We start from the raw sequence: 11,439 nt of genomic DNA, 5'->3' as shown, positions 1-11,439 counted from the left end.
TCACGTTCTTCAACAGTCACGGGGATTCCAGACAGTTCCGGACACAGGAATCTGGATTCTAAGGATGTTATGAGTGCGCGGCTTGTAAGAGGAGCCATAAAAAGGTCAGAAAAGTCAAGTGCACGAAACTTCTTTTGTGTGAGAACGTGTCTAGAATCACAATATACTTGCAGAATGATTCACAGAACGCTTGATATTACTAGTACCTCCTAGTAACATTGCCGACCTAGTGCCAACGGCTACTCCTCAGCTATTTTCCACCACCTACAACACAACCAGGGTCACTCTTTCAAACTCGAGTCCACGGATGTCTTAGACCGCGAAACACGCTGGTGGGAACGGGGTGTTAAAGAGGCAATATATGAAAGAATGTACAACCCCACCCTCAACAGGGAAGGGGGGCTACGGGTCGATCTTTCCGGCACTTGGGATTTGGCACTCCCAGCCCCGAGAACAGACAACACTTAAGCTCCTGTCCTGTATAACAGGAGCTTTCAGACTAATTTGCATCATCTTGTCTTGACTTGTCTGACTTTTGTTCCTTTTTCGACTTCCAAAAATTTGTCTTCACTTTATTTGCATATCAATCAACAGGTTGTGTATATAAACCTGCTTTCCCCTCTGGTCTCTCAGTCACTGACGAAAGCTAGTGGATACTAGCTGAAACGTCTGACGTTTTCAAAATCATATCCAGTTGCTTGAGTAACTGTTTTTTTGGCACTTACTAGTACCTCTAATCTAAATAGCGTTCGGTTGAACATCTTGTAGTTATGTTTACCGAAGGAAAACACATTGTTTTTGCTGTGTTTCCGCCTCCTCTTCCTCTCCAAACCAATAAGGTCAATGACCTGAACCAGACGTATGTCACTATGGTAACTAGTGTTGGATTACATCATGTTGCAATTTTACAGCAGGAGGGATTTAGACTGCTGTCTGATCATATATATGAATGTGTTTGAGTAATAATTATCAGAGCAGGCCTTGCGAAGGTAAACATTATGCATTTGCTTTGCAAATGCTACCTTTCTAGTTAATAATTGTAATAATGATGCCATCGAAATAGTTAGACTGAATCAAGATACTAGTAGCTTCCCCTACGGTACCATACATGAAAAAGCGTGCATCGACAAAAAGAAACCCTAACGAGATTTCAAAGCCGAGAGCTAATCTCGCTGCCGTGTTTTCCTAATCAAGCCCCGGCAGGTCAGTAACCCCAAAGTTATTCCCCTCTATTCAATTTCTTAGGAATCTATATCTTCAGGCAGTGATTACCTGAAGATCAGATGACCGGGCAACGTGTGACCCAGAAAGCGCGCGTTTTGAACAGACGATGACGGCCACAAAATCGGATGACTGACAACCATACCCCGAGGACGACACAGAACCAATTTCTACTTCTACCGCGATAAGATTGCCATCGATTTCATTTCTGTTTACCGTAACAATTTTAAATTACATCTCCTACCTACGGGCACATACATATATCACCCGGGTGTCTCTTTATGATCTGTCAAACGTTGAGTTTTTTCTCTGTGCGCTCTATTTTATGGACTGTGCCTGTTGCCTTCAGTAATGTCGGACCATTCATTGGTTTGACCAAATAGATAACCTATACGGATCTTTGTATAGTTTGAATTAAATTTGAGTCGTATTTGACCCCTGGACACGCCCCGAACACTGTTGATCTACTCCCAAACACCAGTCAACCACGGCCAAACATTCCGTCCACACGAATGTTTTAAACATTTTACAGTAGCCGACCTCACCGAACACCAGCCGACCGCAGCTGACCTTGCTCCCAGCCTACTCCTAACCATGGTTGGGGGGAGTTCGGCCAGTGTTTGGGAGGCCATATTCGGCTCTCTGTGACGGTTTAAAGGCATCCAATTCGATTTCAGAGCAGCAAAACTGGAAATATCTGAATAGGACAGTCTTTATGATATTGACACATACTGCTTCACATTAGCACATTTCAATCATTATTTCATACTTTGGGTATTTAATACTGCAGAAACAAGCCCCAAGATCCTTTATTTTATGGGTGGTACCCTAAAAATCAGCCAAGGGCCCTTCCAGTGGCCGTTTTCCGTCAGAATTTTGGGTATTTTTGCTCCTATCTCCATATACATTGGGATAGTGTGGTTTCAACTCAGTATGTAGGTAAGCGACTAGAATATTGACTTTGAAATATTGGGTTTCCAAGCTTTAACGGACACGACCCACGACCTTGATTTCAAAAAATTGACAAATCGAATTGTTGCCTGCATACATGTATGTCCTCAGACAATGTTACAACGCCTCTGTAACACCGTGTGTAAAGTGACATTACAAAGGTTTGGACTCATCGTATCAAATCGTGCATAGAATTTGATTCTAGTCATGACAAGACAGCTAGGTTGAAAAACAAAATACATCACGACAAGGGAAGTTAGGCTATAGGAAACAATGTGGTCTATAACGACCCGCCAAATCATGGAGGGCACCATTTAAGACCTGACTTTACGTGGGGGGAAACGACTCAAATGAAAGGGACGCCAGTTCCCAGCCGATAACCCCGTCATTTCCAAAGGATTTAACGGCGCCGTATTCAGAGGTCTCGCCGTCCTGTCTGTTCTGGGACTGAGAGGAAGACATCACGCTAACCGTTGCATCACACACCGTAATGATTATTGGAAGTGACAATCCATTAAACAGTGTATGCAAATTGCCATTCTTAACCGTAATCGATAAAAGATTAGGAACAAGGACGATCGAAATGTGATTTTAGTAATTTGGTTTGCAATTCTAACATTACTGCCCTTTCCACAGACAAGACTAGTAAAGTGGCTTATACAGTGATCCATTAGTCTTGGGTCCGTCTGTTGAAGATTTGTTTTTGTTGAACAGTACGATCCAGACAAGCGCTGGATAGTTATAATGGGTATTGACTTCTCGATAACTCGTTTCTTCAGGGCCGCTGAATACTTTACAATGCCCATAGAGTCACCTGATGTAGGAGTCATTGTCCTTAACAGTGGTCAGACCAGCTGCCGGTCAATAGTCACGTGTAGCAAGTCGATTTGGGCAGCACTGGTGCCCGCTTCACAGATAAAAACGAGTGTGATTGTATCTTTTCGCAATTTTGTCTACTGGCAGGGTTTCAAGGGACGTAAAGCTAATATATACTAGTACTTTGTCAAACGAAATGGTTACGATATGCACTTGCCGTAATAACATTAACAGTCCAATATCTCAATTTCAGGTTTCGAACAATGGGGAGATACAGATAATAACGCAATTCAGAATTTTATAGTTTCACTGTTCATGTGCCGACATCAATATTCTGTATAATGTCGCTGCATCTTGGGTTTAGTTATGTTTACCGAAGGAAAAAAATGTTTGCTCTGTTTCCGCTTCTTCTTCTTCGTCTCTAAACCAATAAGGTCAATGACCTGAACCAGACGTCTCTCACCATGGTAACTAGTGTTGGGTTACATCATATTGCAATTTTATAGGAGGAGGGATTTAGACTCCTGTCTATGTCTGACCATATACACATGTATATGAATGTGTTTGGGTAAGAATTAACAGAGCAGACCATATGCGAAAGTAAACATTTTGCATTTGCTTTGCAAATGTTACCTTTCTAATATTTAGTTTACATGCGTTTGTCTCTAAAGCGTAAAAGACTCTTTAACAGCAGAAAAGGAAGACGCCAAGCCCTCCCCGACTGTTTGAAGTCAAGGATAGCAATACGTCATGTCCATATGCTTCTAGCACCGTCCTGGTCAATAAGACAGGGTAACATCCTCACGTATCAGTAACACTAACAGGCACTCTATTACATTCCAGTTCAAACTTTATACCGCGTTATATGTGTTCATCTTCACAGACGGTCTGACCCTGACGACATTCAGGGCCCTGAGGCTTTGATGTCAGCCAAGTAGGGTGATTCTGGCGACATAACTGAAAATCCACAATTTTGCTTTATGGCGTATTTGACGGTTGAAGTGGTGAAAAACTACGTCTTTTTCGCTATGCTACGGATTATTGATTCGTATAAAACGGTATTATTCCTCCGTTTTTACGGTTTACTCATCGAAAGGAATTGCTTACCCAGCATCTCAATACCACATGAAGGACGCGCCAATAGAGATGGGAAGATGTATATACCAGGAACTTTACAACTGCTTATCAGCCCTTCTGTGAGAGAAACAGCGCACGTCGTCTGCTTTTTACAATGTCGAGGTCAGTACGAATTTACTAGTCTCCCTCCGCGGCCTGTAAAACGCTTCTTTCCCCAGGCGCTGGCCGTGAGGAATCATGTAGCGTGAACTGCCCCGACATTGCCAGATAAGCAATCACAAGTCTACAGACCGCCTGTTTGAAGTGGCGCTAACAAATAGTCTGCCACCAACACATCCCACACACCGCCATTCTAAATTTGGCTGCACCCGCGAGTGAGAATGTGTCCCACAGGACCAGCGCCTTCAACAGTTGTTCAGATCAACTTCACAGAACTCCCTTGAATTCCTCCCGAGCAGCAATAATTTTGATTTATGTCTTACTAAGACCAAGCAGCGCTGCTAATAGCCTTCAATGTCTCCCCGAGCTAGCTGATGATACAAGTGTTATTTGCTAGTTTACTGCGGGTGGAAAAAATAATTCAAAACATTCACGTACAATCGATGACTACTTGGATCGTTCAACGCCATCGAACTAACACTACCTTGCGAAATCGACCGTCCTTCGCCGCAACGAAAGTCTCTTCAAATTACCATCTCGTGATTTTTATAAATCTTAAAGCACTCTCTTAAGCGAAGTTCATCATTGAAGACACCGCGGGTAGCATAAGAGCAGCGCAACGGATCAAGCAATTAACTACCGCTGCGCGCTGGAGCAGAAATGAGTAGATGGATAATAAAGCGGATTTCTAATTCTGGAGGTCCCGGGGAGAGTTGTGAACGAAGAGCTGAGACGGCAAGAGAAAAGGAACCTCCGTGGAAATCATCCATCATTGTCTGTTCTCGGCAACTCATTACTGACTAGGAAATCCACTGTATAATTGCCGCTACTTCCATCGTTATTATTGTTTTACCGTTTGATAAGTTCAGAGGAAATCTCAACCGGACATTGTAGTGAATGAAAGCCCTCCATTGATGATTCTAGATTTTGGTACATTGTTCGTGGTCCTTTATCTCCAGTTCCTTTAAAAAGAAAGAAGAAGTCTTCAAGACCTAGGGTAGATAGAATGTTCTTCCTAGTAGTTACCAAGACTCTTACGTTATTCCTTTATCCTTGTATCCTATGTACTTAATGTTAGTCAGTATGGTATACATGTATATGTAACATCATACCCTGATGTAGACATTTAGCCCCATGGGCATGAACATGCACTAAAGATTCATCGATAAAAACACTCTCTAGTTCAGTATCTCGAACATTGATTTGGGGGTGTTCTTATAGGTCAGCCGTTGTGGTGTATCCGTATGGTGCATCCGTCCTTACGGACGTTGAACCAACAAATCTGGTATTACGAACGTTGGCCCAACAACTTAAAGGTGTGAATACGACGCGGCATACGTGTACATAAAGACGAGTGCATTGAACATGACGCATGAAACACATTCCACTACCCTTCTTAATCCGAAGCTGATAACAGTTACAGTTCAATTACCTCTTTCTTTACTCTTAAGTGCAAAGCTCTGCTTGGCTATTAAAGCCTTAACGGGCTTATATTAGCTGCATACATGTACGTCAGTTCTCTCATATTTGTAACATTACAAATCACCAAGGCGCGAGCGGGAGGCACGCTGTGAAATTGTAAGAAGGAAGCTATTGTTGCTTTTCTGATGCTATTGGAATCCATTTTTCTTTCATAATGCTATTTCGCACGGTGTACATGTATTTCGATGCCATTATTGGTTGTTGTTTGAGAAGAAAATGAAATTCCAATACAAATGTATCACTCAGTCTCTCTCACTCTGTCACTCTCTCTCTCTCACTCACTCACTCACTCTCTCACTCTCACTCTCACACTCTCACTCACTCTCTCTCTCACACACACACACTCTCACTCACTCTCTCTCACTCTCTTGTGCGTCTCTCTCTCTCTCTGTCACTTCCACCAAGTCACGCGAACTTTATGCGACTCACGTCCCTCTGCAATCCCCTGACTTGACAAGAAAAGAAACATTCGCCAACATCACAGATGAGGGATTTACATGTTAACCCTCTTGACAGCAATAGCAATGAAGCATAACAAGGGATACATGGAATTGCTTTTTATATCCAAGCTACCAATCGACAAGGGACGGCTGCGGCATTCCTTAAGATCCCGCCGTGATTCTGAAGACGTTCCCTGGAGAACTGGTAAAGAGGCAATCTGTCTTTCCTGGTGGATGTCGACTTGACACGGGCAATTGATTTAAATTTACCAAAAACTTTAGCTGCGACGCTGTCAAGCCTGAAGTATGTGCACCATTGACGACTTTATGTGGAGTCTCTTTCATCATCCTGACATCTACTAATTGTAGCGTGTGTTTCAGTATTATTCGCAGTCATGCCTTTCATATGTGTACCGAAGTAAAACCTATTGTTTTGTTGCTCTGTTTCTTCCTCTTCCGTTCCAAACACTGACCTCTAACCTGGTCGTCAATGACCTGAACCAGACTGTCTCTCACCATGGTAACTGGTGTTGGGTTACATCATGTTGCAATTTTATAGTGGGAGGGATTTAGACTCCTGTCACCATATATGTGAATATGTCTGAGTAAGAATTAACAGAGCAGAAGACACATCAGACACATTATGGATTTCTTTGCAAATGTTACCTTTCTAGTTTTCTTTACTATTATAAATCTATATATGCTAAATGTTTGCAGTATAATTTGAAGGTTGGCATCTTGTTACCCTTTCTATCTGCTTTAGCCTGATACAAAGTTTTGAGTAATGGTTATTTGTACTTGCCTTAGATAATGAGTGGGGAGAGGCAAATATCACCGCAATGACTTTACATTGCCAGCTAAACCGTAGAAAATTATGTGTAAGAAACCATTTGCTTCAATTCGTCATCCAACCCTTATCACAGGGTTAACGTGATACGTTTGAAATAAAAATGACTGACGATGAAAAAGAGATGACGATCGTTCCAAGGCAGGCTCCATTTTTGATAAGTTCCGTTTATCAGTTTTATGCAGCACTACTTCCACCGTGATGAGAATTACTCTCCAAGCAGAGGTGGTGGGGGAATGATCGTTAGCTTTTTATATATGGCCCTTTTCTTCTCGGTACCCCCACCCGTTGATGGCCGGCGACCTTCTCTGGATAATGGATACTGTCTTGCCACCGAAAGGATCTGCTTGGAGATTAGGAGAATGTGTCATTCTTTTATCGGAGACTTGCTCAGTAAAGGTACGCGTCCCTGCTTCCACTGCCTATCAATTGACAGTTGATAAACAACAGAAATCTCGTCATATCTATATCTCGTCACATCATAGCGTTCATATTTATGGATGCTTACATATAAACGTTAAGATAATGATATTTAGAATCAATCTGTACATTAATAACAGTATTCATCACAGAATGGCTTTGGAAACTACTGGCAAAGTATATCTGCAGACTATACTATAGTGACTCCTTTGATAGTTATCGTTAGGATAACCCACGCAAATACCCATGTAGATAAGGTCTTGAATGGATGTATAAGTTATTACAGGCCATTACCTGATCTCAAGATATGAGAAAATGTAAAGTGTACTTGAAGCTCGCCCCCGAGACGAAGCGCTTGCTGAAACCCTCTGCATTACCGTTAATACGCCTAACTCCATCAGTATGTGGCGTTACAAATCCACGGTGGTGCCGGTTTGTACCGGCTGCTGCGCGGGGGTGACAGAGCCAGGCATGATGGAGAGACGGACAAGCCGAGCAGAACGCAAATGAAACACAAAATCGATCGCGAATTAAGGACTAGTCTTACCGCAGCAGCGAAGTGCTCATCAAAGGTGCATGGAGGAACGGTTTGTTCAACGTTAATGTTAGATAAAGATAAAAAGTAGGCTTCGGGGAGCAGTGAGCAACTACGAGATATATCCTGCGTGGGTTTAGTGTTATGGTGGGTTGAAAACGTATTCCAAGAAGTCTCCTAGTGGCATTACCTATCTATGGTTCTTCCTCTATGCTTTAGAAAGAGGTGGTGATAAATATCTCTAAGTTACATTGGTTTTGTATTGACTTGTGTTAAATATACAGATTTTGGTTATTTCTTGGTAAGTCATTTGGTGTTGATTGTTTATGTTTGTGCTTTCTCCCAGGGCACGTTGAAAAACGCCAGTAGGCGATATGTTTGATTTCATTTGATTTATTAGGCGATATGTTACGCCTTGAGAAATAAAATAAACAAACAAACAAACAAACAAGCAGTGGCAGTTAGAAATATCATATTTCCATGTAGATTTTGAAGTTATCTTGAAGTTATTTTGTACCCTGTCTCAATGATCTTTTTATCTTTGTTATTTGCAATTAGCCTTCGGACAGGAATTTGCAATAAATTTATCGTATCGTCAGCTATTGTCCAGTGATAGCGCAGTTTCCACCCTCGCTTTTATACGGAGAGTTGGTGATTCACGGTAGGGCGGTAAAAGGCGGTATTTCCGGCAGAGTCAATGCGCAACTCATGCATCCCCATCCACCGGACTAATCGTTCACGTCTTCCAATGAAACATCCGGACACAAACGGAAATCATTCTTATTTCCAGTTTCCTCAATAAGTGCTGCTATAGTGACTACATCTATCAAGATGTAATCGCGGTTCTTAATGGCGACACAATCTGGTAGGATCACTTGAAGCTGTCCCTAAGACGGATCCTCTATTACTCAAGATCGTTACGGGCAGGTTTCCAAGTGTACGCGGCAGCCAGCTCACGATAAAATCTGCCGACAGAAGGTGGAAATATCGTCAGTGGAGTCTGTCTGTTCGATCCCAGCTGCATTGGTCTTACATCAGCTCCTGCGTAAAGAGAACAAAATCGAAAACCGACAACGATTTCTTCCTACCAGGAAAGTTGTGTCGATAAAGGGTGGCCTATAAGTACCAACCAATCAAGTTAATGGCTAATTACTGGAGCTTAGAACGGAATTTCTCCACCGCAAAGGATTATACTCATTCTTAAATGATGTTTGAATAAAGCATTATCTGCAAACACACCAAAGAACATATTTGCAAGATAATCCATATCTCTTAGTACTTAGAATCCTATCTTATAATTCATTAGTGAACTTCACATTGGCAGATATCAGTTTTAACTCCTTACCACTTTCTAGAGAGACATAAGATGTGGGAAAATTGGGTTATTTGAAGAAGACACATTTTTCCGATGATTGTGGAACGAAGTCTTTCTATTCTGAGCACGTACGAGGTATCACAAAGTCAACTCCACAATGCACGTTGACACACCTTGATCGGTTAGCGTGAAGCCCTCTGAAAGAGAGAATATTCACAAAGGAGATTTATACAAATCGCCGTAAGTGATGATTTCCATCGGAACATCTGACTCTGAAATCATATAAGCCTGATCGATTTGGTAACTGCTAGGGCGGGTAGACGTATATATTACCCAGGTAGCAACAAACGAACGTCACAGCTTGTGGTTGTTTATTGATTGTTTGCAGATCAACGGTTCTGGGAATAGATTTCTCTACTTTTCCTTAGCTAATAATACATGCCTCCTGTTTATGTTGGAAAGATATAGCCGCTATTTTCTTCCATTAACCGTTGCTGGAAGTACCATCTTTAGCCGACAGGTGATACATATTTCGTCCCCATAATGGCCTCACCTGAAAAAGCGCCCCTCAGTCTGGACACTTAAGTCCACAGTTCTACAACGTGATTCGAAAATCAGATCTGTTCCCGCGTTTTTCTGAGTGCAAGAACAAATTTCGTTTGCAACACTCTTCACGCAAGGGTCACAAAGTGATTTCATGGAGTAGGTGTTCGTATCAACCCAAGGTCAACAGGGTCACCATCTTTTCCCTTTGAAATACACCGGGGATCTGACTCCCTGAAAAAGGAGTTTCTAAATTTAGGAACGATGATACCTTGCAATATTGTACACCACACGATTGAATACTAGGAAATGCATAAGGCACATTTAGAGGAAACAAGTTTCCAAAATTGGCGCGGAGGACGGATCTTTTTGGTAACCCAGTGTGGAACATAAAGTCTGAATAGTCGGTTGTTAGCTGGTCTGCATACAGATGAGTGATGAGGGCATGTAAAACACCATCTGTTAGGGCGTTGGAGATACGCATTAAATGGAATGAGAATGAAGTCCAAGGGAAGTCCCTCCATAAAGAGGAAGAAGGGAGCCAGAGATGTAGACCTCGCTGAAGTACGAAATTAGCCCTGCTGATATTTCTTTAGAACGGTATCTGCTTTCTTTAAGTCATAGTCGATTTATGTCGGCCTAAAGTTTCGATGTATACGGAAAGGATGAAGGGAGTTGCATTTTGCTACCTCTGTTAATGGACACTATCTGAATGCCCCCAGTATTTTGTTGATGCGCATTGTTAACGCACAGATGTAGGTGTGAGGAGTGACGAATGTTCGAGCCGCTCGATAAAAAGGCTTTTATGTCGGGATTAGCTGTAGGATGTTCCGAAGTTGCGCGTCTGGTACGCGCTACGTGCCCGGCATAAAAGCCGGGGAAAACGATCTCGTCGTGCCGCCGAACGTTTTCGGTTGACCTGTTGCTGTACAGCGCCCGGACAGGCCGTGATAGATATTCCGTGTCTGCGGCCACTTCAACAGGTCCTCCCGCCGATATATTACGTCTGAAGCTTCCACTGACGTATTTCACCTGCGGACATTCATCGATTGCCCCGTTCATGCAATCTCGCCCAATCACGTGGGCAATTAGTAAGATGACAGTGCAGCATTCGGGGACGAGATGCACATTCAATTATGGCCTTTTTTGTGCACCATTTTAAGAATAGATAGTTAGATATTTAGAGGGATTTGTCTCTACCACCTCAGTAATTCCACTTCGTTGCCACAGTAATGCCACTGCCTTGTGGTTTGGGGCTATAGGATTACTTTGGCGTTAGTCACCACGCGTTACTGAAGACACTGTCCCTGACCCTCGGAATTCTGAATACCGCCAAGATTCCTCCTGACAGTTTCTTATCTTTTTTTATAGGCTTTTACAAGACACCTGAGGGTTGGCATGTCAGAGAAGTGAGGAGCAATGTGACGCAGATCTGCGTAGTTAAGAATACATCTTCGTGATAAGAAGTAAGCGAGTTGAATTATTCAACAAAGTATATCTATACTTGGCACATCATACTTACATTGGGGCATTTCTACTTACATTGGGGCATTCTACAGGACTATAAGATAGTATATTCTAGACTTTAATGTCCAAGATTCATTTTGGTTTAATCAGATACACAAGTTTGGAG

Source organism: Branchiostoma belcheri, unplaced genomic scaffold (assembly GCF_001625305.1).
Source record: "Branchiostoma belcheri isolate BF01 breed outbred unplaced genomic scaffold, Haploidv18h27 scaffold3, whole genome shotgun sequence".
In the NCBI taxonomy this organism is placed as follows: domain Eukaryota; kingdom Metazoa; phylum Chordata; class Leptocardii; order Amphioxiformes; family Branchiostomatidae; genus Branchiostoma; species Branchiostoma belcheri.
This window is presented reverse-complemented; position numbering follows the sequence as displayed.